This window comes from Notothenia rossii (genome assembly GCF_949606895.1).
Source record: "Notothenia rossii genome assembly, chromosome: 10".
Lineage (NCBI taxonomy): Eukaryota > Metazoa > Chordata > Actinopteri > Perciformes > Nototheniidae > Notothenia > Notothenia rossii.
In genome coordinates, this window is record NC_136908.1 from 56,285,631 (window position 1) to 56,310,556 (window position 24,926).

At 41.6% G+C, this 24,926-nt stretch overlaps 1 protein-coding gene and 1 long non-coding RNA gene across 2 annotated transcripts in view; both read left to right on the plus strand.

Moving 5' to 3' along the window:
* LOC307021864 (chemokine-like protein TAFA-5) overlaps positions 1-24,926 on the plus strand; it is a 144,574-nt gene that overhangs the window by 5,075 nt on the left and 114,573 nt on the right. The gene's annotated exons all lie outside the window — the stretch shown is intronic.
* Positions 904-2,440, plus strand: LOC307022857. Its single transcript, XR_013803493.1, has 3 exons — positions 904-1,000; positions 1,721-1,800; positions 2,324-2,440. It is a non-coding gene; the product is annotated as an uncharacterized lncRNA (long non-coding RNA).

Genomic DNA, 24,926 nt, shown 5'->3' on the forward strand with positions numbered 1-24,926 from the left:
CTGCTTGAAGCCCCCCCCCCAACTCCCACTCTGTCTCTCAGTGTGGTCTCCTGTGTTTGTTTATGACTCGCTGTTGTTCTGCGGCTCAATCGATGGATTGTTGGCTGTTGACTGAACCGTAGCTCGGGGGCATCCATGGAGAAAAGATGGTGTGGTGGATGACGCGGCCAGGCATCTCACCTACACACATAATCACACTTACAGTAAGGCACAGAAACACAATCAGAGACGTCTGACTCACCAGGCAAGGACTCGGCTGACTCGGAAAAAACACAACACTTGTAGGTACCTTCAAGCCCTTTTAAGAAATGTAATGTACAAATTCCTGTGTCGCCTAGAAGACTGACAATTATTTTATCTCGATTTGAATTAACCCTGTGAAGAGTTCTACTCGGTTCTCTTCCATGATTTGGAGACATTGGCGCAACATATGAAGGTAGATATGGTGCAAAATGCGAGAGCGTGTAAAACCTGATGTGAGCACTTGCAAAAAATAAGTTTGTGTGCATACATTTACACTTGTATAAAATATCCACCTAACTGTGAACCAAATGTACACTTGTATAAAATATCCACGTAACTGTGAACCAAATTTGAAGTCACAGAAGAAAAAAAAAAGTTTTGTAACTTCTAGGAAAAAAATGAATTTAGTGATGAAATGTTCACTTGCAGAAAAATACATATTTTTTAAATATATTTTCCATTACAACTGCAACTTGGTTATTACAACCTCTCTAATCAGTCATTACAACTTGACGAATCTGCTCTGTGGCAGTATAAATCGACGAATCTGTGGTCTTGACTTTTGCTACACTTTTTGCGATAAATGTGTCGCAATTAATTTTCACCTGTAGATCAGCTGTAGATGTGAGGGGAGGGAGGGGGGTTGGAGCGAAGGGGCGGAGCTATCAGAACGAGGAGACTCGGGGGACTGGAGACTGCGGGGCGAACGGTTCGTGTCGCTCGCTACCAGTCCGCTGACATGGCGCGTCAATCAACGGTAAGTTTTGCCTATTACTTGCCCAGTATTACTTTGAATATTATTATTGTGATTGAGTATTAAATCCGCTTTGAAGACCACCGTTTTATATCGTGCAGTTTAGCGGCAAAATAACGTCAGTCAGCCAGCTAACGCTAGCTTTGTTGAGTTTATGCTAGCTAAACAAGTAGTTGTTGTAGTCTACAGCAGTAATTAATATATTACACCTACTGCTTTGGCACTAACGGTTGATAACCGTTTATGAAAATAAACCCAATTGAACTGTACTGAAATAATGACAAGTTTTATAATTGTCTTGGGCTCCTGCTGTGTTTGTAAAGCTTTTGTAAATTATCCATGCTATTGTCTATTTAGCTAACGTCAAAGTAGTGTATGTGAAATCAACCTCACAATAAGATGTGTATATATTACAATTATTAATGTCATATTTCAAGATGATTAGTTAGATATTACAATATGGTTGGTTGAGCTGGAGTTCATTATTGAGCTTACACGTTGTCACAGTCATCTGAAGAACAAACCCAAACCTTGTTTTTTTTATGAATTGCATTACCAAATTGATATCAAATAAACAGTAAGCATTGGTAACACAACTTCCAAAGTTACAGTAAAATAAAAAGGACCCTGACTCGGACAATACACAATCGAACATGTTCAACAGAAGAGAATCAGTTATATTGTTTGTACACATGGTACTTTCCATATATCTGTTTGTTTAAGGTGTCCAGGTGATGCAGACAGGCTGGACCAGAGAGTGAGAGACAGAACTGGACTCCTCACAGCAGTGAACTTAAGCTCAGGTACAGACTCTTTTTTCATACTGTACAAGGAATCAAGCAAGATATTGGTTTAAATAAATGAAGTATTGACTTTAATACACTGATATACATTCCATTAAACAATACTAGATCATCTACACATCAGTTAAGTTGAGGGTTTTTTCCATGCAAAAAGTTACATTTAGATATTTACAAGCAATATGATTTTGTCAGCTTTCTAATTTAATGTATTGAAGGCAAAGCTATTTAACGCATAGTGAGAACTGCTACTATTTATCTCTCAATATTGTCTGTAAAAAACTTGGTAAAAGTTATTCTTTCAGTGAGACAACAGAGCAAGCTTCTACAGTTGCACTACGTTTTGTAACAGTTAAATATTATTTTGATAATAACATATATTTCAATGTTGATGAATTTCTTACTGTTCATTCATTAAATGATTATAATTATATCAACAGCCCCTAAACACACAAACACACCTCTTTCATAAATAACACACTTGTTCTGCAATAATATGTTTTATGTTTCCTGTCATTTTTGTTAGGAAAGGACATGCCTGAAAGAAATGACATTTTCTCCTTCTCTGAGGGTCAAGAAGAACATCGAAGAGGAACATTAAAAGCTGATGTTATGAGATTTTAAGACCAGTACACTAAGAAACTACTTGTATTGTAAAAACAAAGATCTGCACACCGAATATTTTTGTAGTCTATCAGGACCATCATTTGTTTGTGACGCTGCCTGCACCTCAGAGAAGGGGTGGTTATAGTCAGGCTTATAAAGTGTGGCGAAAAACATAGTCAGCTGATGGGATGCAGCTATTTCCACATCTACACTCCATCAGCTGATTATTTCTATTTGCCTCGCTTTATGAGCTTCACATCACTTGTGCCTTGTACCGCTGAGTTTGCAATGTCAGAAATAAATTGGGCCAATCTTCAGTCAGATGTGAATGCGTAATCTAACATTTTCAGTAAGAATAATGGACAAAAGGAGTGCAAATACAAATACAATTTATTGAAATGTGAACCAAAAGTTAATCAAATGTTTTTAATAAAAAGCACATATGGACAGAAGGTGTAAACCTATTAAATGTATAAGTAAACACATTTAGTCAAATAAAGTGACAGACTAGGCCTGTGCAGTTGGTATCAGCTTTGCCCAGCATGGGCTCCTCCATCAGGGCTGGTCCTCCTCGCTGATGAAAGACCCTCAGTCCTCTCCAAACCAACAGACAGGACGTCCATCACACGGAGGTTTCTCCCTGAAGTCTCTGCAGCTCTCTGGACACCACGCTGTCTCAATCCGTCCACACTGAATATGAGAGGGGGAAAATGAAAATAATAAATGCTTTAGACATTAAGAAATATAAAGTTGACTATTGAGTTGCTCAGTTTTTTTAGATTGTCAATACTATTACTCTATAACTAATATCCCAGGTTAAGAGGCACATTCAAATAAAGATTGTTCTTTCAATAAATGTTGTCTGGTACTTAGTTTTAATGATACAGTCTGGTTATTATGCTGTTTGGAGGAGGCCTCACAGGTAAGAGCACTAACTAGCTACCATCACATGTACCTTAGCTTGACTTAAATGTATTAAACGTATAGTTAAGTGATGGCAAAATATAAATAACTAATGTCATGGAAACATTAATATTTGCTTGATTCCAGAGTTGAATTTAGCACAATTGCATACAAACGTCAAGGGATTTTAAGATTCTGAAGTCTTCGTTCAAAATAGACAATAGCATGGATCATTTACAAAGGCTTTAAAAACACAGCAGGAGCCCAAGAGAATTATAAAACTTGTCATTATTTCAGTACAGTTCAATTGGTTTTATTTTCATAAACGGTTATGAACCGTTAGTGCCAAAGCAGTAGGCTATAATATGTTAATTACTGCTGTAGACGACAACCACTACTTGTTTAGCTAGCATAAACTCAACAAAGCTAGCGTTAGCTGGCTAACTGACGTTATTTTTCCCCTAAACTGCACGATATAAAACGGTGGTCTTTAAAGCGAATTTAATCCTCAATCACAATAATAATATTCAAAGTAATACTGGGCAAGTAATAGGCAAAACTTACCGTTGATTGACGCGCCATGTCAGCGGACTGGTAGCGACATGAACCGTTCGCCCCGCAGTCTCCAGTCACCCGAGCCTCGTCGTTCTGATAGCTCCGCCCCTTCGCTCCAACACCCCTCCCTCCCCCACATCTACAGCTGATCTACAGGTGAAAATTACTTTTGCGACAGATTTATCGCAAGAAGTGTAGCAAAAGTCAAGACCACAGATTCGTCGATCTATACTGCCACAGAGCAGATTCGTCAAGTTGTAATGACTGATTAGAGAGGTTGTAATAACCAAGTTGCAGTTGTAATGGAAAATATATTTGAAAAATATGTATTTTTCTGCAAGTGAACATTTCATCACTAAGTTCATTTTTTCCTACAAGCTATAAAACCTTTTTTTCTTCTGTGACTTAAAAGTTGGTTCCCAGTTACGTGGATATTTTATACAAGTGTAAATTTGGTTCACAGTTACGTGGATATTTTATACAAGTGTAAATGTATGCACACAAGCTCAGATTTTTGTTACTGGGTAATGAGCCTGCCACAGATGGAAAGCGTCAAGTTGGGTAACTCAAGGAAGGAATATTAAGACATTTTTTTACTCTTGGTATGAAATATGAAGCAGCAATGGGATCTTTTTCAGAGTGTGCCGGGGCCCTTTGACATTACATTGGAGGTGCGGTTTGGTGTGTTTTTCTACGCATGCTGCACTCATGTGGCGACCCAAAGCTGCTTTGTCTGGAAATGAGTACAATTTGGATTTAAGGGAATGCTTGTTGATGGGGATCTGCAGGCATATGGTTGCCGCTCTTGGCACCTTCTGTGAGGCATTGGGCATCCATCATCCAGTAAGTTTTAAAATGTGTTGATGTTTGCACACTTTGGACCGGGGAAAGGCAATTACATAAAACCTGGGACCCCTTTTCTTTCTTTTACAGTGACATAGTGTTAAAGTAGATTGCTTCCTTTCCGAGCAGCATTCCCCACTTTTTTTGTTTACAGCGAACATCTGTTATGCTGCATAAAGAGTTGGCTGTTTCACCTTGAATTCCAGCAAACTTCATGCAGCAATGTGACTCGGTAGATGCAATGCCTGTCTGTCAGTGTGCTTTGGATCCAGACGGAGATAGCTTAATTATGCATAGGTTTTCCGTAAAGGGTTTTTAGAAGAATTAGACCTGCTCAAAGGTTGACACTTACTGACTTTGGCACCTTTCTTTTAGCATAGTCCCCTGTGTATTATTGTTGATTTGGTTTAGTCCACAACAGGCTTCAATTCCCAGGACCACTGTTATATTGAAGATAAACAGCTACCCTGCATTCCCTAGAAACAATGAGATTTACATCGCAACATAGAAGTCAAACGGAATTATTTCTGAAATGACATTGCAGAAAACAGTTCAATGTTCTCTGCAGCATCTCACTGGATCGATGAATGCTGGCCTTTTAGTTGACAAGCCTAATACACACACACACACACACACACACACACACACACACACACACACACACACACACACACACACACACACACACACACACACACACACACACACACACACACACACACACACACACACACACACACACACACACACACACACACACACTTATGAATGCAGTTATGCAATCAATTACCGCCGTGGCGCTTTTCCTTTCGATATAAAACCACTTTATATATATGTTTGTGTGTGAGCCTGCCTCTCATTGAAGCTATTGATTGTAGGTAGGAAAAACGTCCTTATAAAAAAAATAAAAAATGTATTGCCGTTTAATGTGGCAAAGAACTTGCTTTCCTTCTACAAAGAGATAGAGCGAGTCTAGTAAGCACTTTGCTGTCGCCACTGTAAATCCTACAAGTCAGCATCATGGCTGCGTTTTGCAGTTTTGTTATCACAGCTTCATCTGTATTGGAACGGCACGCAGCCTGCTCCTCCACAGCTGCTCCACTGTCGCAGAGCCGCTAACAGTTGGTGCACTTGTTTACACTGGGATGTAGTAAAAGTTGCATTAGAAGACACTTCTTTGTCTCAATTCATCCTCTCCTCTGTTGTTTTTCTTTCTCTGTTTGTGTTCCTGTGTTGCCAGTTTCCTCTACCTTCACCTTGTTGAAAAAAGAAAAGAAAAAAACATGGCATAATAGCATGCTAATAAGCAGTGGCATTTACCTAATGTGAGAGTTTCGAGTTTGCAGTTAGGCGCTATCGCCGTGTCCGCCTCCATGGCTAATTGCACCTTAAATGCTCCGTGTCCTATCGTGAATTAATTGGGTGTCAATGTGACTTTAATTACCATTAAAACGGCAAGTATAATATTTACATATCATCTTGTTAGTGGTGTATGACTGCAGGGCTCAACAGGTCACCGTCAAAGAAAAACATTGTTTGTGTGAAACGATTCAGGTGTTCCTTATTAAAACGAAAAAGTCCGTATTTAAGATTCAGTAGCCTCATTCGGAGTCTTTGACAAAGAAAAAGTGATTAATGCTACGTCCTTGAGACCGGTGCTGTAAATTATGTGCGACGGCTTAATTGGGTCGCAGTCCGGACAGAGTCCTGCGGTGTGCTCCTGCCTCAAGAGGATTCACGGATGTGCACTTGTGCATGTTTTGCTTGGGGCCAGTAAGTCCATTCAGAGAGAGATGCTAAAACTACTCCCCCTTTATTACTGCAAAAAGCAATTGCTCGGAAGAAAATGCCAGAATGGTGCTTTGAATTCCTGGAGGGGCCCATCACTGAGACGCGGCCCAAGGAGCTGAGACAGCTAGCATCTGGAGCAAAGACACAGCGGTAAAGTGGAGAGAGAGAGAGAGAGAGAGAGGAGGGGAGGAGTTGGATGGAAGAGTAGGAGAAGACAGACAGAGTGCACAAGGGAGGCAGAGGAATGGTGAGCGCGAGACAGAGCTAAGAGTTGACGAGGGAACAGTGGAAAGCTTGGGAGAGGGGGGAGGGGGAGAAGGGGGCAGGCATTGATACAAAAGACAGACGGACGGGAACACTCATACGGTTGGCCAATTGACAGCCGGTCGGGGAATAAAGTCGGTTAACAGAATGAAGCAGTCGGCAGACAGACTCACCGAGAGGCTCTCAGAAGCAGAAACAAATATTACATTAGAAGAGACAGAGGCCATTTGTCACAGTGGGAGGCCTGAGAGGTAGTTAATGCCGAATATAGAGAGCAGTGCCCTTGTTGATACATGTCGCCACAAAGAGGAAATTGTGCTGGAGTCAACTCTGTTCACTCGTCTGGTGTCCTTCAATGACTTAACAAGATAACGCTGGAGTAAAGTTTCCCTTGCACAACTCTGGAGAACTCGTGACGGTTCCTTGAGGGCTTCCCATTCTCTGTTCTGCCTTCTTTTATCCCCTTTTCTCTTCCTTCCTGTCAGCCGCACCACCTCCACATCAAAGCCCGGTGACATGCATGCTGACAGCCACGATTCAATGTTAATGTTTGTGGAAGATAAATCTGCCGGACATTTATGGCTTAAATGACAGCTGAACTCTGCTTGCACCCCTTTGTCAGAACGGTTGAGATTCTGAAATCGTTTCGAGAATGGTCACCTGGTCAGCCAGTCAGTCAGTCAGTCATCTGGTTGGTCAGTCAGTCATTCAGTCAGTCAGTCAGTCAGTCACCTGGTCAGTCAGTCAGTCAGTCAGTCAGTCAGTCAGTCAGTCAGTCAGTCACCTGGTCAGTCAGTCAGTCAGTCAGTCAGTCAGTCAGTCAGTCAGTCAGTCAGTCAGTCAGTCAGTCACCTGGTCAGTCAGTCAGTCAGTCAGTCAGTCAGTCAGTCATTCACCTGGTCAGTCAGTCAGTCACCTGGCCAGTCAGTCAGTCAGTCAGTCAGTCAGTCACCTGGTCAGTCAGTCAGTCAGTCAGTCAGTCAGTCAGTCAGTCAGTCAGTCAGTCACCTGTTCAGTCATTCAGTCAGTCACCTGGTCAGTCAGTCAGTCACCTGGTCAGTCAGTCAGTCAGTCAGTCAGTCAGTCAGTCAGTCAGTCAGTCAGTCAGTCAGTCAGTCAGTCACCTGGCCAGTCATTCAGTCAGTCAGTCACCTGGTCAGTCAGTCAGTCACCTGGTCAGTCAGTCAGTCAGTCAGTCAGTCAGTCAGTCAGTCAGTCACCTGGCCAGTCAGTCAGTCAGTCAGTCACCTGGTCAGTCAGTCAGTCAGTCACCTGGTCAGTCAGTCATTCAGTCAGTCAGTCAGTCAGTCAGTCAGTCAGTCAGTCAGTCAGTCATTCAGTCAGTCAGTCATCTGGTCAGTCAGTCAGTCAGTCAGTCAGTCAGTCACCTGGTCAGTCAGTCAGTCAGTCAGTCACCTGGGGCCTCATTTATAACGCCGTGCGTAGGATTGACGTGGGAAGGTTGCTCACGTAGTAGAAATCCAAAAAATAGGTCCATACATTTTCCCCCACTTTCCGATTCACCAAACATTGCGTACCGGTGAGGAGAGTGCGTATGGCGCTTCCTACGCCGGTTTCCCTTTATAAATCACAACCGACTCAAAATGCGGTGCAGCTTTTGCGGGCGTCACGTAACGCCCATATTTGCCTATAAATAGTCAAAGAAACGCCCTTTCATTCATTCATTTTGACTGACTGCATGGAGAAGATCGCAGGAAATGACGACAGAACAGCTAAAAAAAACATCTCACACCGTGTCAGATTTAGGTTATTTTGGGGAGGTCGAGATAAATCATATTGTTTGGTGGATGCAGTTTGAACCAGAGTAGGAGCATGGAGGTCGGATCGTCACCAAAATAAATAAATAAGTGGTCCGAAAAAGGTTAATGACAAAAAAAATACACATAGCCTTCCCCAGGCAGTAAAAAAAAAAAAAAAAAAGGTAAAATGGACTGTACTTATATAGCGCTTTATCCAGTCTTTAAGACCCCTCAAAACGCTTTACATACTACATGTCATTCCCCCATTCACACCCATTCATACAGAGCAGTGTACCTTACTCTAGGACCTAACATTCACACACATTCACACACCGTTGGCCATGCCATCGGGAGCAACTCAGGGTTAAGTATCTTGCTCAAGGAGACATCGACATGTTGACTGCACGGGCTGGGATCGAACCCACAACCTTCTGGTTGAAAGACAACCACACTCCCTCACAGCCACAGTCGCAGTGTGTTTGTACCGGGGACGGGAGACCCCCCCTTGATGAGAAACTGGAAGAAATGATCGGGGGATCCCTCCGGAGTGGAGTCATGACGACTGGATCTGAATTATGTTTTTGTATTTGGTGGTTTGTGTCCCAGCTGTCGATCAGCTGTTCGCAGCGTCTCCACTGCAGCCTGTGCATCTCAACCCCCCCTCCGCAGTAACTCTATATCCACCAGTTAAAGGAAATACAACTAATCTGTTGTGTTATATTAGCTGTACAATTTACCACATATGGTGCTCTTAGTTTCCATACCTCCTGTGTTTTAAGAGCGACTTATCAAGTCTTGGCCAACGGCATAAAACACGATTAAACATGATAGTATATAAAACCATGCTCGTATCCACAACCTATAGAAATACAAAACGGCGTCAGTTTAGATATAATTATGTCCTCCTACTTACCGCATCATTTATGAGAAAACATTTCATAACATTAACACAACATATTCGAGGTGGTTTTAAATAACATATCCGTATTTATTTATTTCTCCCAGTTATGTTTTTGTGTGCACTGAGGAGTCTCAAACAGGCGTTTGTTAAATCATTTTAAGATTGGCTTTTATCAATGTTTGAAAATGAATTCTTCATATATGATAAATGAGAGGGAACATTTTATTTATGGTATTATTTCCACATATTTCTCTCCATTCTTCCTTCTGGCGAAGGTGTCGCAGTTTCTCGTCTCTCCCATTTTTGACTCGTCGCCTGGTCAGTCAGTCAGTCAGTCAGTCAGTCAGTCAGTCAGTCAGTCAGTCAGTCAGTCAGTCAGTCATTCAGTCACCTGGTCAGTCAGTCAGTCAGTCACCTGGTCAGTCAGTCAGTCAGTCACCTGGTCAGTCAGTCAGTCAGTCAGTCAGTCAGTCAGTCATTCAGTCACCTGGTCAGTCAGTCAGTCAGTCAGTCAGTCAGTCAGTCAGTCAGTCAGTCAGTCATCTGGTCAGTCAGTCAGTCAGTCAGTCAGTCAGTCACCTGGTCAATCAATCAGAGTCACCCGGTCAGTCAGTCAGTCACCTGGTCAGTCAGTCAGTCACCTGGTCAGTCAGTCAGTCAGTCAGTGAGTCAGTCAGTCAGTCAGTCAGTCACCTGGTCAGTCAGTCACCTTGTCAGTTAGTCAGTCACCTGGTCAGTCAGTCAGTCAGTCACCTGGTCAGTCAGTCAGTCAGTCAGTCAGTCACCTGGTTAGTCAGTCACCTGGTTAGTCAGTCACCTGGTCAGTCAGTCACCTGGTCAGTCAGTCAGTCACCTGGTCAGTCAGTCAGTCAGTCAGTCAGTCAATCAGTCAGTCAGTCAGTCAGTCAGTCACCTGGTCAGTCAGTCAGTATGCTTCTGGCTCTGTGCCACCATGTGCATTACCTTGCTCTCGATGTGAAACACTCTTCATTAAATAATAGCTGGAGCCGAATGTTCATAATAACAAAAGCATCTATTTCCCCCTTTCTTTCCTTTCCTTCTTTCCTCCCTGCTGCTGACACTATCTGTGATTGAGATGTAAACGATCATGTGCCCTCGTTCATCTTGCACTGTTGCTGCTCCCTACAACCATTTTGGGATGCAGAAACGATGAACTGATTTGAGGCTGCTGCTGCTGTTGTGGAGAGCAACACGAATATATTGTAAAGATTAGATTTGAGACCATGCACAGCCCAGAGGATGAGGATGAGGAAGGTGTCCACTGTGACTGCAACGACACACAATGGATCCCAGAAGCAACATATGTCAGTCAGTCAAACTTAGCACTGAACACATAAAGCATATTACAATTCAGTTAAATAACTAACATGTCTGATTATAAAACCTCACCATTTACCTAACATTCAGCCGTAACGATGACTTATTACAGTTACAATCTCTTCACTTTCCCAGCTTTGTGAACATAGCTGAGGTTTAATCCTCATAGTATCTTGCCAACACAGCACTTTCCCATCTCTTTGTTGTTGTATATGTTACGACATACAATTCATGTCATCACTGCTTTTAGCTTCAGTGAGTAGTATGTACTCCTACCAGGAAAGACTCTACCTCAAGTTCGACACAGACAAAAGCTCTCAACCTTTCCCGCCCACCCTGGTTTTAAGTATTACTGGATGGAAGCAAACATCGCTGCTTACTAACCCAAGTGCTATGTGAGCAGCTTTAGCTCACTTTCAGCAGTCCAGGCAGCCCCGCTACAAAACTCACACTGTTCTTCTTGACCTGACATAACTCGTCTGCTGGTGATACAAGTTTCTTGTACACACTCGCTGTCCTTGACACTTCCTCGCACATTCCAAACGGCTGCCTGCATGCCAGAGAATGACAAAGAATAGAAAAGATACAGCTTGGGGGATTGGGGGCCTGTCAGACTCTTTCATGTGCCGGCATCCGACAGTAGCTCAGTGCCTGTTGCCCTTTTTCAGGCAGGCGGAGTTGGACGAGACTCCCTGCTTTACATTTGGAGTGTATGTTTGTGTTTATGATTGTATTTTTTATTGCTGCTATCACGACTTAACTCACATCCATTGGTATTGTAATGAAACTAGGGGTTATCCACATATTGCAGTAGCTTGCTGGTTGTTCAGCTACATTGATTCAATAAGTGACATTGCCTTTTATGTGCATTTGTTTTGTGTCGCAACCTTTATGTAAGTTGTATTTAAAAAAGAGGAATAATTTTTTATATTTGACCAATTTTCTTTTTTGTAATCGAATCTCCTTTGAGTAGCCACGCCCTCTTTTTCTTTTAATGTGTCAGTTATTTTATTATTATTATATTTAGTTTTGTTGTGTACCTAAAACCTATTAAAAAGCAGGCATTTTACAAGTCAACTCAATTAAGGGGCATTTTTAGTTGGCATGTTACTTTTTTTTAGGATATTTTGGAAACATTCCGTATCAGATTTGATCAGACATTCACATTTTTTATCTATTTAACTAAATAGTTGTAATTACTTATTCTAATTAGGTAACAACAATAGATAGCTTGGGTGTACCTCAACTTCTTACAGTGTGAGTAAATGTGTAGCTCGCCATGTCATTTATTCAAAGTAGCTGCCCCAACACTTTTTTTAAATAACCCCCCCATCAGTGTACAACAAACACCAAAGATGTTTCAGTAGGACAGTGAATGTAGGTCAATGTTAGCTATATATATTTAAAGGTCTGGTTGGTAGTGAGGCAACATTAAACACACTTCTCATCACAATAACCGGTTTTGGTCTGTGGTCTGTGGTGTTAATGGGGCTGAAGATGATCCCTGTCTTCTCTCTTTCACTTTACCCTTCAGACACAGTCATAGAGAGAGCAGAACAGCATGCAGAAGCAGCGAGAAGAGTGTTAGAAGCACTCAGAAGGTTAGCATAGCTGCGAGAGACACAGTATGAAATGTTGCCTCACAGTCCTCCAGCTTCTCCTCTACATGCACGGAGAACTGGAGATTATTTATATTACTCCCTTGCTATCTGTCTCTCGCTCACCCATTTTCCCCCCGAGCCCCTTGGCAGGGATAAACCCCTCCATTGTGGCAGTGACAGCAGAACATGCGTGTTCCGCCTGCCTCTGCACGGTTGAAGCGCTCATTATGACTCCTCAGCAGGGAGCCTATAAGCAACAATACATATGATGTGCATGTGGCACAATCAGTACAATCCATGCAAATGCAGTCTGTTATGAATGATACTGTTTTGGAATATATAACTGACAATGTAGCTGGCAAACCCCATATGTCATGTGCAGACCTGCAATTACACAACACCCGTGTTAGGAGCGCTACATTACAAAAAAAGGTCTGTCCTCGAGGAAAAAAAATCTTAGTTGACTAACAACTATATGATTTAGTCAACCTATCGATTTCATAACCAACAATCGTGGTAAAGCACCTCTTTGAAGGGGCTCCATGCTCATTTTAGGATCATATTTGTATGTAGGGTCTCTCCTGTGACATGTTTTCATGCTTTAATGTTCAAAAAGCTCTTTTTTTTTTTCTCATACTGCCTGTGCTGCAGCACCTCTTTTCACCCTCTGTCTGAAACCAGAGCCCAGTCTGCTCTGATTGGTTAGCTGGCGGGCTCTGTTGTGATTGGTCAACCGCTTAGAGATGTCCCGCCTCTTAGGCTAGCCAATAGAAGCGAGAGTGTTACATAGTGATGTCAACATGTTACGAAAGTAAACAAAAAGGATTCCAATGGATGCGTTTCAGGTAGTTTGTGGGAGAGAAACATCTGGAGGGATCTTTGGGATTGTAGCCTTTGCAGACCATTTACATGCACAACAACAAATTGTAACACACTACAGGAAAGGGAAAAGCATAATAGGGCCCCTCTAAATGTTGCGCTCACTAAAGATGTGATTATAAGTTTATGCAAAAAGTGATTCAAATCAAAAGTAAAAAAAATAGCTAAAGTGACCAATTAAACATCTAACTGACTATGTGTTTGTGCTTTACAAAGTTTGTCTTTATTATGTTGATTACACATTTAAAATTGTATCCATTGAAATGTTTGGCTGTTGCAAGTAAGTACTATATCAGGAGGCTGTGTTGCACTGGTGAGGCGCTATAGAGTAATATTCATAATTTCTGTGAATTGGTTCTGTCAAGATGGAAGATTTTCTCTCCAGAACAACGCATAAATACTTTTCCAGCACCTATTTTTTTATTAATAACTGTAACATCAATGATGAGGTATTTCAACAGATTTTGCATCCCGTCTCAAACTAATAAACCAACATATTTCTTCTAACCTTCTTCACATTGTGAGTATTCCCAACGCATAGATCCTAACATAAACCAAATTGTGCATCGTGGACGCTGGGCTGTATTGAATTGTGTACGTAATATTGGTGGGGGTGATTTCATTGTGATACAAAATGATCTGTTATCGCGGGAAGATGCATGTGTCACCAGCTCCCCAATTAAATCTGAAGCTCTGGGTAGCGAGCGTTGGCTGATGAATCAATCCTACACACTCTCAAAAATGTAATTACTTCATTTGTCAACGTCTGTGTGGAGGGGGTGGGGTGGGGGGGGGGACCACGTCGAGCTCCTTCTACCCAAAGCTTACGGATGGAGAGAACGCTTCTCCATTTTGCCCTCATCTTTCCTTGTGAGGTCCATCCGGTACATCTTAATCACTGCTATAATCATCAGAAGTTATCATTTCATCAATCCCCTTTGGCCCGTGGAGGACATTACAAGCGAGTTTCACATAGAGGTAGATATTATCCCTGTTCCCACACACACAAATGAGTGTAGCGCTTTACCGTAAGGGCATACATTATTCAACAACATCAATTAAAGGTGTATCACATAAGGAATTCGCAATTGTTTTAATGTATACGTGAGTCGGGGTGGTTGACATATGTTGTTGTTATGGGTGCTGTCGCGTTCAGATGACAGGCTTTTTTTTTTGTTTTTTTTTGTGTATTCTAATTCCATCTTGCACGGAGAGGACAGATGTTAGTGAGCTAATTAACAACTCCTTGGGCGACGTCGAATGTCTTCGCGTGCCGAGGATGCAGGAGGGGAGGGAGATGCTTTGTTGGATCATACACAGTCAGCATCTGAAAACACAAGCACATAGTGTGTGTGTGTGCGTGCATGCGTGCGTGCGTGCGTGTGTGCAAACTGTAGCATTCGATCTCTCCCCACACACCAACACAGTTTAATCCCCAGCTCTTTTTGGAGTGACACATGAGTGCAAGTGAAACCAAAGTGAGAGATACAAGGCGGGGAGGAGGTGGGGTGACTCGTTTTTCCATATCCTGTTGACACACTGTGTCATCACCAGCCATCAGCTGTTGATATTTCATGCCAGACGAGATAGAGGCAACATAAATATTGCTTAGATACATCTGCAAATACTGAATATTTCAATGTTTTTGCAACATAGCAGTGATTTTTATGTATTATGTCTACATTTTACATTTGTTTATCATTTATCTATGTTTTCAAGAAAGAGGCGCTTTCACATCAAGTACTTTTCCCCGAAATTAGTTCCGGAACTATCTAGTAAATCGCGTTCATACCGGAATAAATTCCCTGAGGGAGGATTACACAAATGAAGCTGCTGACGTCACTTCTTCTTCTGCTGCTTTGGGTTTACTGGCAGGCCGCAAACAACTTCACGGCGTATACTGCTACCCGAAGTCCCCGGCCGGAAGTCCCCGGAGTTAGGGACTGGCTTCAGTAGAAGCTGCTGGGACTCAGCTTCTACTGAGGCCTTCCGAGTAAATCGCAAAAACGCCGACACTTCCTCATTTACACCGCTCCCACGTTTTCTTTTGTGTCTAGCAATAAGTTAGTCTCTCTCCGTTGGTGCGCTGGGCTAAAGCTAATGCTAATGCCAGCAAATACAACAAAACGTTTCAGAGTTTTACGGGGCGTGGTTTGCAATTCGCCCAGCCAATCAGAAATTGGAACCTTTTTCCCCCCAGGAAAGTCCCTGCTCACTAGCAGGGACTAAAAAGGGGTGAAAAGGTTCGCAAAAAAAAGTTCTAGTTACAGATATTTTTGGTGTGAACGCAAAATCCCAGAAACTATCGGAACTATTCCTGGGACAAGTACTCCTGTGTGAAAGCGTCTAATGGCTCTCTAAAGAGGCACATTATGCTCAGTTTATCTGTCATTGGGAGTGCTACTCGGATTGTAAAATGGATGTTATGTGTTTTTTGTGGCTTTCAAAAGAGTTTCTGTAGACAGAGAATTGACCCCATCATGATGATATCTCAGCTTGCATCTGAAGATTACTTTTATTTAGTTATGCCAACGCTCCCCTTTCAACCTTTAAGAAATGCAGAGAAGCAGGAAAGGTAACTGCAATTTTGTGATACATTTTTAATATGAAAAATATTGGTTATAGTTGCTTTAAAGACGTGTATTGAGCAGAAAGAACACTTTGCAATTGAGGTGAATATTGGGTTATTTAATTCCAGCTTTTTTTTGAAGATTTACCACTACTGGGAACAAAAAATCATCAACTGTCTTTTTTATTATGTCTACTGCAAGCATTTTTATGGAAAGTCAAGACTACATTGCTGGGCTTCGTCTTATTGCTATATTGTTTCTTTAATAATTGTTTTATTATATCTTTATGAAAGTAATTTAGAAGTCTCTCTACTGTTATTGGCTTAAAGTTGATCTTACATTTCACAAATAACAAGAGCAGTAATGCATTCAACCCAAGCTTGTATGTGTTTCCCCTAGTTTATCCTGTCGCCAAACAAAATGTCTCTGTGTAGTTAATACCGATGGGGTCATACAGTACTACTCATCTGGGCACGCACGTACATCGCCTCTCAAAATGTTAAACCTTTTTCGCCCTCTCTTTCTGTGCTGATGACCTGACTCTCAGCGCCCTGTGGGTGGACTCTGGTTGACTCAGCTGTGAGTGTCTGATCAGAGGGCCGACTGCCCGCTCACCCTCACCGGGAACTGGGGCTGACCGAGACATTTACAAGACTTCCATACGTTCAAGGCAAAACAAGTTGATTTATATAACACTTTTCAACACAAGGCAATTCAAAGTGCTTCACAAAAAAAATGAAAGAGATTAAGAGCATAAAACACATTAGAAGCATTAAAAAGCAAAGATATATGAATAAAAAGTTGCCGTGTAAGATGTGAATAGTTCAATTAAAAGCAGCGGCAAAAAGAAAAGTCTTCAGCCGGGATTTAAAAGTAATCAGAGTTGCAGCGGACCTGCAAGTTTCTGGTAGTTTGTTCCAGATATTTGGCAATACCCCTGACCAAATCCTCACATCCCTCGACCCCTAGTCTTCCTGTGGATTATAGTTCTTTTGACACTTTTCTAAGCTTTTTATATTTCTTTCATCCTTCTCTTTCATCCATGTTGCATCCCCAGACAACACCTTTTCCCCTGTTTTACTGTTATCCGAACAAATCTTTGACCTTTAAACCATTTTTCTTTTCAATTCCCAGAATTAGGATATTTAAACCTGTTTTAAGACTTCCCTCGTGAATCTTTGGCCTTAAAAAACGATCCGGTTGCATTTTAGCCACCCACTTGCGCTCTCTTTTCAGTGCATACACACACATTCTTGTGAGGACATAGCGTCATAATTACATTCATATCCTGAAGGCCCCCTTTAACCTGATCCCAATCCCCTTTTTCAACCCAACTGCAGTTTTAATCTCACAAGAAAAGCTAAAGCTGAAGACACACACACACACACACACACACACACACACACACACACACACACACACACACACACACACACACACACACACACACACACACACACACAAACACACACACACACGCACACGCACACGCACACACGCACACGCACATGCACACGCACACACACACATAGCTCCCCTCCACACACACTCATCTTTACAGTATGCAAATGTATAAGATAGTAGCAGGAGGGTACATAATGAATCCTCTTCATACTAATGCAGGGAGATGAATGGCCAGGAGGGTGGCAATAGAATTTCTCGATTTCATGACCTTCGTTCTTTTGTTGCATTGTCTTTCTCGGTGGCGAGGACACCTCCTCATCCACCGGAAATGAGGGAAAAGGAGTATGTTGAGAGAGGAAAGGAAGTAAATGAAACGTTATATCTGAAATGTGAGGTTCTCTGGCGCCAATCTTAACCGTGTAGATATAGAAGGCGTTGACACCTTTGAAAAATCTGCGATTTAACCCGTGGGCATGAAGCGTGAAAGAAGTGTTGTTAAGGTCTGCTGGCGGAGCATTGAAATGAATTATCAGACGGTACGACACACCTTTTATACACACACGCACAAATGCCTTGGACTCCATCTTTGAATCGTCCCATGTAGACACACACACACACACACTTCCTCCACCCTCCACCTCCAGCCACAGGAAGGGGCTCTAAGTTCCCATCTCCTGGGAACCACCCAGGGAGATTAACGTAAAAGTATTTCTCTCTCCATGGAGGTTCACTTCTGTAGTGCTGCTAATCTAATGCACACATTATTCAGAGGGGCCCTGCATCTATTAATGGAGAGCATGGACAGATTTATCGCCCAGGTTTAACTGTATGGCAAAATAGCGCATTAAGCAGATCATATCACAGCGCATATGAAATGATTATGCAGGCGAGCAGGTAGAAAAAAAGAAAGCGGCTGAGGGGACCCGCTTAATTAAATGCAAGGTCCACTGTTATACATCACTGGTTTTCTTTTGCACAGGCCACTTAATGTAAACTGTGAGGAAGGGAGCTGTTTTTCCTCTTTTTGCTTCTCTTTTAATAGTAAAGAGCTGATCTGCAGTGTGTTATCCCTCCCCCGCCCTCCCCCCTTATTCTTCTTCTCTGCTGTGTCATCTCTAGAAGCTGCTGTGCTTAAATTAAGCCTTACATTTCCTCCAGAAAGAAAGAAAGGGCCAAATGGCTTCCTCTGTGGCTCGTGTGTAATATTCTCCGCGCAACAAGACACTTGAAGTTCATTAAGACACCAGAAATCTGTTCAAACTGACTCAATAGGAGTAGTAAAAAGTGGTGCAGGAATGAGTCCTCAAACCAGGAAATGACTCAGCATTTTATAAATCCAAGACACTGGATGTCTCGTCAATGTTTTTTTGAACGTACTTGTGGTTAAATGGCTGGAATGGGGTATTTGGATAACTCAAGTTTAAAGACGACATTTAATGCTCATTTTCAGGTTCATATTTGTATTTGATGTCTCTACTGTGACAGTATTACATGCTTTAAAGATGCCCTATCATGCGAAATGCACTTTTGACGTTATTTATACATACATATGTGTGCCCGGTGTGTCGGGGAACTCACAAAGTGTCAGAAAATAAAACCATCTCTCTTTTCCTCTGTACCCAAATCTCTAAAAACGGGGGTACAACGAAGCAGATGCGTCCGATATGACGTAATATCGGAAATGTGGGCTGGCTTTACTGTACACCCACGGCCCAATCAGAAATGTCGCTATCAGAAATAATGCCCGACTGTTTTGGACGTAATATGGTCTTTGTTTACATTAGAAAGCATCTAACACTCAGAGCTAACCTGTACTGGAGAGATGTGTAAAAAGGCAGGAAGGAAATAAAAAAAGGAACTCACTTTGTGGTAAACCCGCAAGAGAAAAAGCCTTTGAGCTCCATACTGTTTCAGAAATAATCCTTGAAGTGGTTTGGAACATGATATGGTGTTTCATCACGGCAGCATTTAGCTGCATCTGAGCAGAGCCGACAGCCTGCTCGTCACAGAACTCACAGTGTGCCTGCATGCTCAAAAGGGGGCGGGGCCAGCGGAGAATCAGCCATTCTCTAACAGGCCTGAAATAGAGGGATATGAGGGATGTCTAAAATGCATGATCTGTTTGGTATTGTGAGCATAACACATCATAGACATGTTTGTTATATATTTTTATATATCTGAGATCCATAATATATGCCTAAAAATAGCATGATAGGAGATCTTTAATGTTCAAACTAGGGCTGCTCGATTATGGCAAAAATCATAATCTTGATTATTTGGGTCAATAATTGTAATTGCGATTATTAAATGCGATTATTCATTGACTTTGAAGACATCCATTTATTGGAGAAAAAAAAAATGTGAACAGTATGTTTTTAACAGTTGATTAAATAATAATAATAAAAAAAAAATAAAAAAGTAATAATAATAATAAAAAAATTATCGTTTTATTTCGATTACGTTGTTTTCGTAATCGTTGCCAGCCATAATCGCGATTAAATTACGATTAATTGAGCAGCCATAGTTCAAACAGTGCTTTATTTTGTCCACCGGTCGACCTTTGCATGAGGACACACACTCCGCCCACCCCCTGTTACACTGCATCCCCTCTGCTTGCTAAGCCACAGCAGTTGGTGTCACTAGCGTTGTACCATGCTTCTCTGTGAGGCGTGCTGTAGAAGCCGTCCCCTCCAGGCATGCAAAATGCATCTCCTGTTTTGGGGAAGAAGGATTTGAACATGATGCAGCAGATGCCTTTTAAATAAGCCATAGGTTTCTTCTCAGTTCTTTTATCAGTGTAAGCACACAAACCCTGTGATAATTCAGGCAGAATTGAATGCTCACTCTATTTTCCCGTCCTGCGCCTCTGAGCTCCCGGAGCTTCTTTATCGAATAGCTCTGGATGTTGTTAAGAGGAAAAGTGGAAAGGGACCACCGGTGCTGTGAAAATGGAATGGAGGCTCCGGGGTGAAGCAGTCAACGTATTGGTATCTGATAGTGTGTGTTTACTAAAGGTGATGGAGTATATATATTATTGCTTTGTGTCTGGTTCCTTGAGAGTTCCCGTCTCCCTGTTTAATTTAGAAATGTGATGTGAGGGCCAACTCAATCTTGGTTTGATGAGATCTTAATAATAATAATAAAGCTTTATTTATATAGAACTTTTCACATGCTCAAAGTGCTTTACAAACTGACACATCACAAGTTAAAGGTGGGGTAGGTAATTTTGGAGAAACCAGCTCGAGTGCGCTAGAATTTGAAAATACACAACCGAAAAAAATCTGCCACTTCCTTACAGAGCCCCTCCTCCAACACACACCAACACACACATGACCAATGAGGGCACGAGATAAGTTTGTGCACAGATGGAAGGCTGACAGGCAGGTAGGCCATCCAGTTACTTTAGCCGGGGCGGCTAAAATGATTGGTCGTGCTTTTTACAGCGCCACGGCTTCCACAGATTAATTTGTTTATTGATTTTTTGTTAAAGCACTTAAGATATCCATTGCTATCGGGATGTTAAGAGCATTCCATGGAATTCCATTCCATAACAACAAGTGTATCTCAAGCCGGTTTCTCAAACTTACCTACCCCACCTTTAAACGTAAACAACAAGACATTCCCCTCAGATTATTTGTTAAGAACTTTACAGGTACATGCAGAACAAGGTTAATAGACACAAGGAGGTAAAAGGTATGAAAATAAAAAAATATACAACTAAGTAAATAATGATTTCTCTCCGACAGATAAGACACAAGACAACAGAATCGATGCGACAGATGTCATCAATGAAAGAAGCTTTAATCATTTTTAGGTACAACCCCGAAAATGCCTCATGTTATTTCATTGCTTATAATAAGGCTAAAAAGTCAAGTTTTAGCATTATGTTTATCTCTACTTTTAATTTTAATAATGGCTATTAGTGTCCACTTGAAAACAGTTGGTTGCTTTCACACTGGACTCAAGGACGACGCACCTGACTATTGTAATTTCAAAGTGCTCCCGAAAGCTGTTGTATTTTTTATATTAGTTACATTTGAGCCAAAACATTTTTACTGGTTGCATCATTAAAGAAAATAATGAAAGGGAAACCTGATCTGAAGTAGACTACCCAGCTGTGAGGATCTCTTTGAGCCAGCGGGACACCGTGTGCGTCTGCCGCTGCGCTCGTGCCAGGACACACACACACACACACACACACACACACACACACACACACACACACACACACACACACACACACACACACACACACACACACACACACACACACACACACACACACACACACACACACACACACACACACACACACACACACACACACACACACACACACACACACACATAAACACACACACACAGTTCGGCAGACAGACCGACCTTCTCTTGTAGAAAGAAGCACAAAGGAAAACATTTCAAGGCCTGTTACGCTTTGTTCCCTTTAAAGAACCCACACACTTGTGCACACATAACATACAGTCACATGGAGCACGCCTCATTGTGTTAAATAAGAACACGTAAGGGCCCCCTTGAGAGAGTGTAGGTGGAATATATACAGTATAGGAGCATGTCCAAAGCCCAAGGCACAGTAAGTCACTGCACTCTTAGACAGCATGCATGCAAAATGCTTTTCTTCAACACAGTGGGAGTGAAGGGTTACGAAGAAAAAGCATATTCTTGAATACCGCCCAAGATAGTGTGTTGCCATGGGAATAAACTGCCTGACTATGGGAAATAAAAGCTGTATTTTATAGGTGCTGCCCCCAAGGCCTTTAAGTAAAAGGGAATAATAACAACACTATGGTGGCTATTGGAGATCACTTATATTTACATGTTTTATTGTGATTATTTTTTACTCCCTTATCTCTCCTTCTCATATACATTCCTATCCAAGAGTTTCTTCTTTATTTCCTCTTCCTTTTTCTCCGTGTGCATCTCCCTCCTATTAGCAGCAGCAGAGCTATAGGAGCTTTATGCTACTGCACGGATTATGGCCCCAAACAACTCTTTGGTCAATTGTGTCCAGTCATGCAGTCACAATGGCCGTCCGACACATCAGTTGGTGTCACAGGCAGCAATTTTGATGTGATTTAAATGGAAAGTAAAAGTGTACAGAGGCCAATTACTGCCATGTTTTTTTGTCTGACTTAAGAACTTCGGGTCTATTCCACTTGTCTAGTCTTTCTCTATTTATCCCTTCATGCAGGAAGAAAGGGGAGGGAGGGGGAGTGATGGCGAGAAAGATGAGATAAGTAGAGGAGGGAGGCACATGTGGACAATAGGGAAGGAAAGCAAAGATGGCAGTAGATTAAAGAAAGAGTCCTGAGGAGCAGAGGAAAGAAGAATAAAGTAAACTCATGACAGACCAATACAGTAAAGGGTGGCTTTTTTTGTTTTTATAACAATATACGGAGAATATAAATGCCGATCGGGGCCATTTCAGCCCTGTGTGAGCATCATGAGTCTTTGCACAACAATGTCAGCAGGACACCAAACACAATGGTTGTTTTGCAGCGTTTTCACAAATGCACCATATGTACACACTCTGGTTGACTCAGAATCTCATATGTTATGGTTGTCATGCACAGCTATCTGTATACTATCTTAACTCGGATAATACCAGTACTGGACGTCACAAAAAATTCTGCAATTTATACTCTCTTGCTTCTCAATGGAATTTCGCTTTCAATATTTTCCTTTTTAACAATCAGGATAATACAATACCATGACCTACACTTAAGACAGAACATAATTAAACCCACAGAACAAAAACAGACCAACAAATAAACACTTTACCATTCATTTAAAACGTTTGATGCCATTTGTGATCAGTCCCAGAGAAACCCATCAAGACTTCCTCTTAACACATATAATAGTAACCATAATAAGATTAGAGGGGGCTTCATCCATTCATTTCTGCAATAGTGGGAAGTATTCAGCATACAAAGCAATTCCAAGAACTGAAATAATGTAATGATAAAACATGATTACACCACCTTTAAAGAAACAAGGTTTAAACCTGGTCCAAAAAAAGGCTGTGTGATTGTTAACGGTTCAAGTAGAAAACCATAGAGGAAAAAGAACAGGTAGTTATTGTAGCCATATTGCATTATTGCTGATGTAGACTATAGGGCGGGAGAGGGTGAGGCGGGAAAAGGGCAGGGGAGGACATTAAATAAGAAAAGGATTCATTTTATGGTTTTTGCCTTGAGAGTGTCCTTGTGCTTTGCATATTTATGACTGTGAGGGTACAGGTAGAAAATCAGAGGCAGGATTTAGAATAATTCCCAATTGACTCCGCTGGCTGTAAAATTGCAATAATCCAGAATCATTTGATATTGAAAGGCATATTAAGTCACATGGGGGATGGTAGCCTGCCTTTTTTTCCTCCCGGACGATCTGAAAGACTGGGTCTGCATGATTAATCGAAATGGCATCAACGTCGCAATATGGACTGGTAAAATGTGCAAATCACAATAAGCGCAATAATTGGAAAATTGTATATGACAGAGTTAATACAAAATCATGTGTGGTACAGATCATCTTAAAATAATCACACTATGATCCTTTTAATCTATTTTTCAATGATAATGGGAATACAATAAAAAAATGGTGATATTTTGTAAAGTCAGTCAAAAATATTAATTCTTCCTTGTTTTTACCATAGAACTGTGCACTTTAAAGCATTGTTGAAAAGCGTCAAGGCAGCAGGATGTATAGAAGTCTATGAGCATGATATCAGTTGGTTTTATTGCTTATAGGATCAAATTGAGTCTTGCTTTGGTTTTAAGTGGACACAAGAGAAACTCTGACACTATACTTGATGTGGACGAACGGACAGCTTGTCTAATGTTCAGACTTCTGGGGTAGTGAGATATGGCCTCTGTCAGTTCTGGGCATCTCCTCCTCTGATGCCAGCCAGATTAGTTTTGTGCTGATTTGAATGGCAGTGATTTGAGATGTGGCGGTGCGGGTTAGTGGGATCGATGGACATCACGTCCAGTTCTTTAATCTCTGATCTCAGCTTATTGGAGATGTCCCCAAAATGGGAGCTTGGGGACGAGACGGATGAGACAGACTTTTGGTGACCTTGCTGGCCTTATAAGTCCCATCAGCCCTGACAAAGAAGTAGTCGTGTTGGTTATCAGCAAGTTGGTGTTACAGAACGATCTAAGCTAGGGTGGAAGGATACGACGTGGAAGTGAATTCCGTCGTTAACCAGTGCTTCCATTTAACAGTGCTTTCTGTATACCTCGACATAATCAACATCTCCTTAGTTTTTTTGGCATTGCCATCTTGTTTTTTTGACATGAACAAATGCTTAATATTCTTTATAGCGACCAAATGTTTCCTGACAAGCCTGACAACCACGTGGAAGAGACCTGTCAATCGCAAGGTTGCATTCGGTTTTATTGTTCTATTGTACTCTAAATAGGTCTATCATTAACTAAATTAACATCATGCTGTATGAAAGAAGACTTGAAACAAGCGATTAGGACCATGAACTCACCAGGACCATTTGTATTCAGGTACAAATGTTCTCGTAGACTTCTATACAAATGGATCTCTTTTAGAACTCTTAAGAAATCATCAATCATGTTGGCTTCACTTTTCAGACTAGGGGTTGTTACCTAAAAGAAAATAGGGGGACAAAAGAATGAAAGGAGGAGGAATTAGGAGACGGATCCTTTAAGTGATTGTCAACAACCTC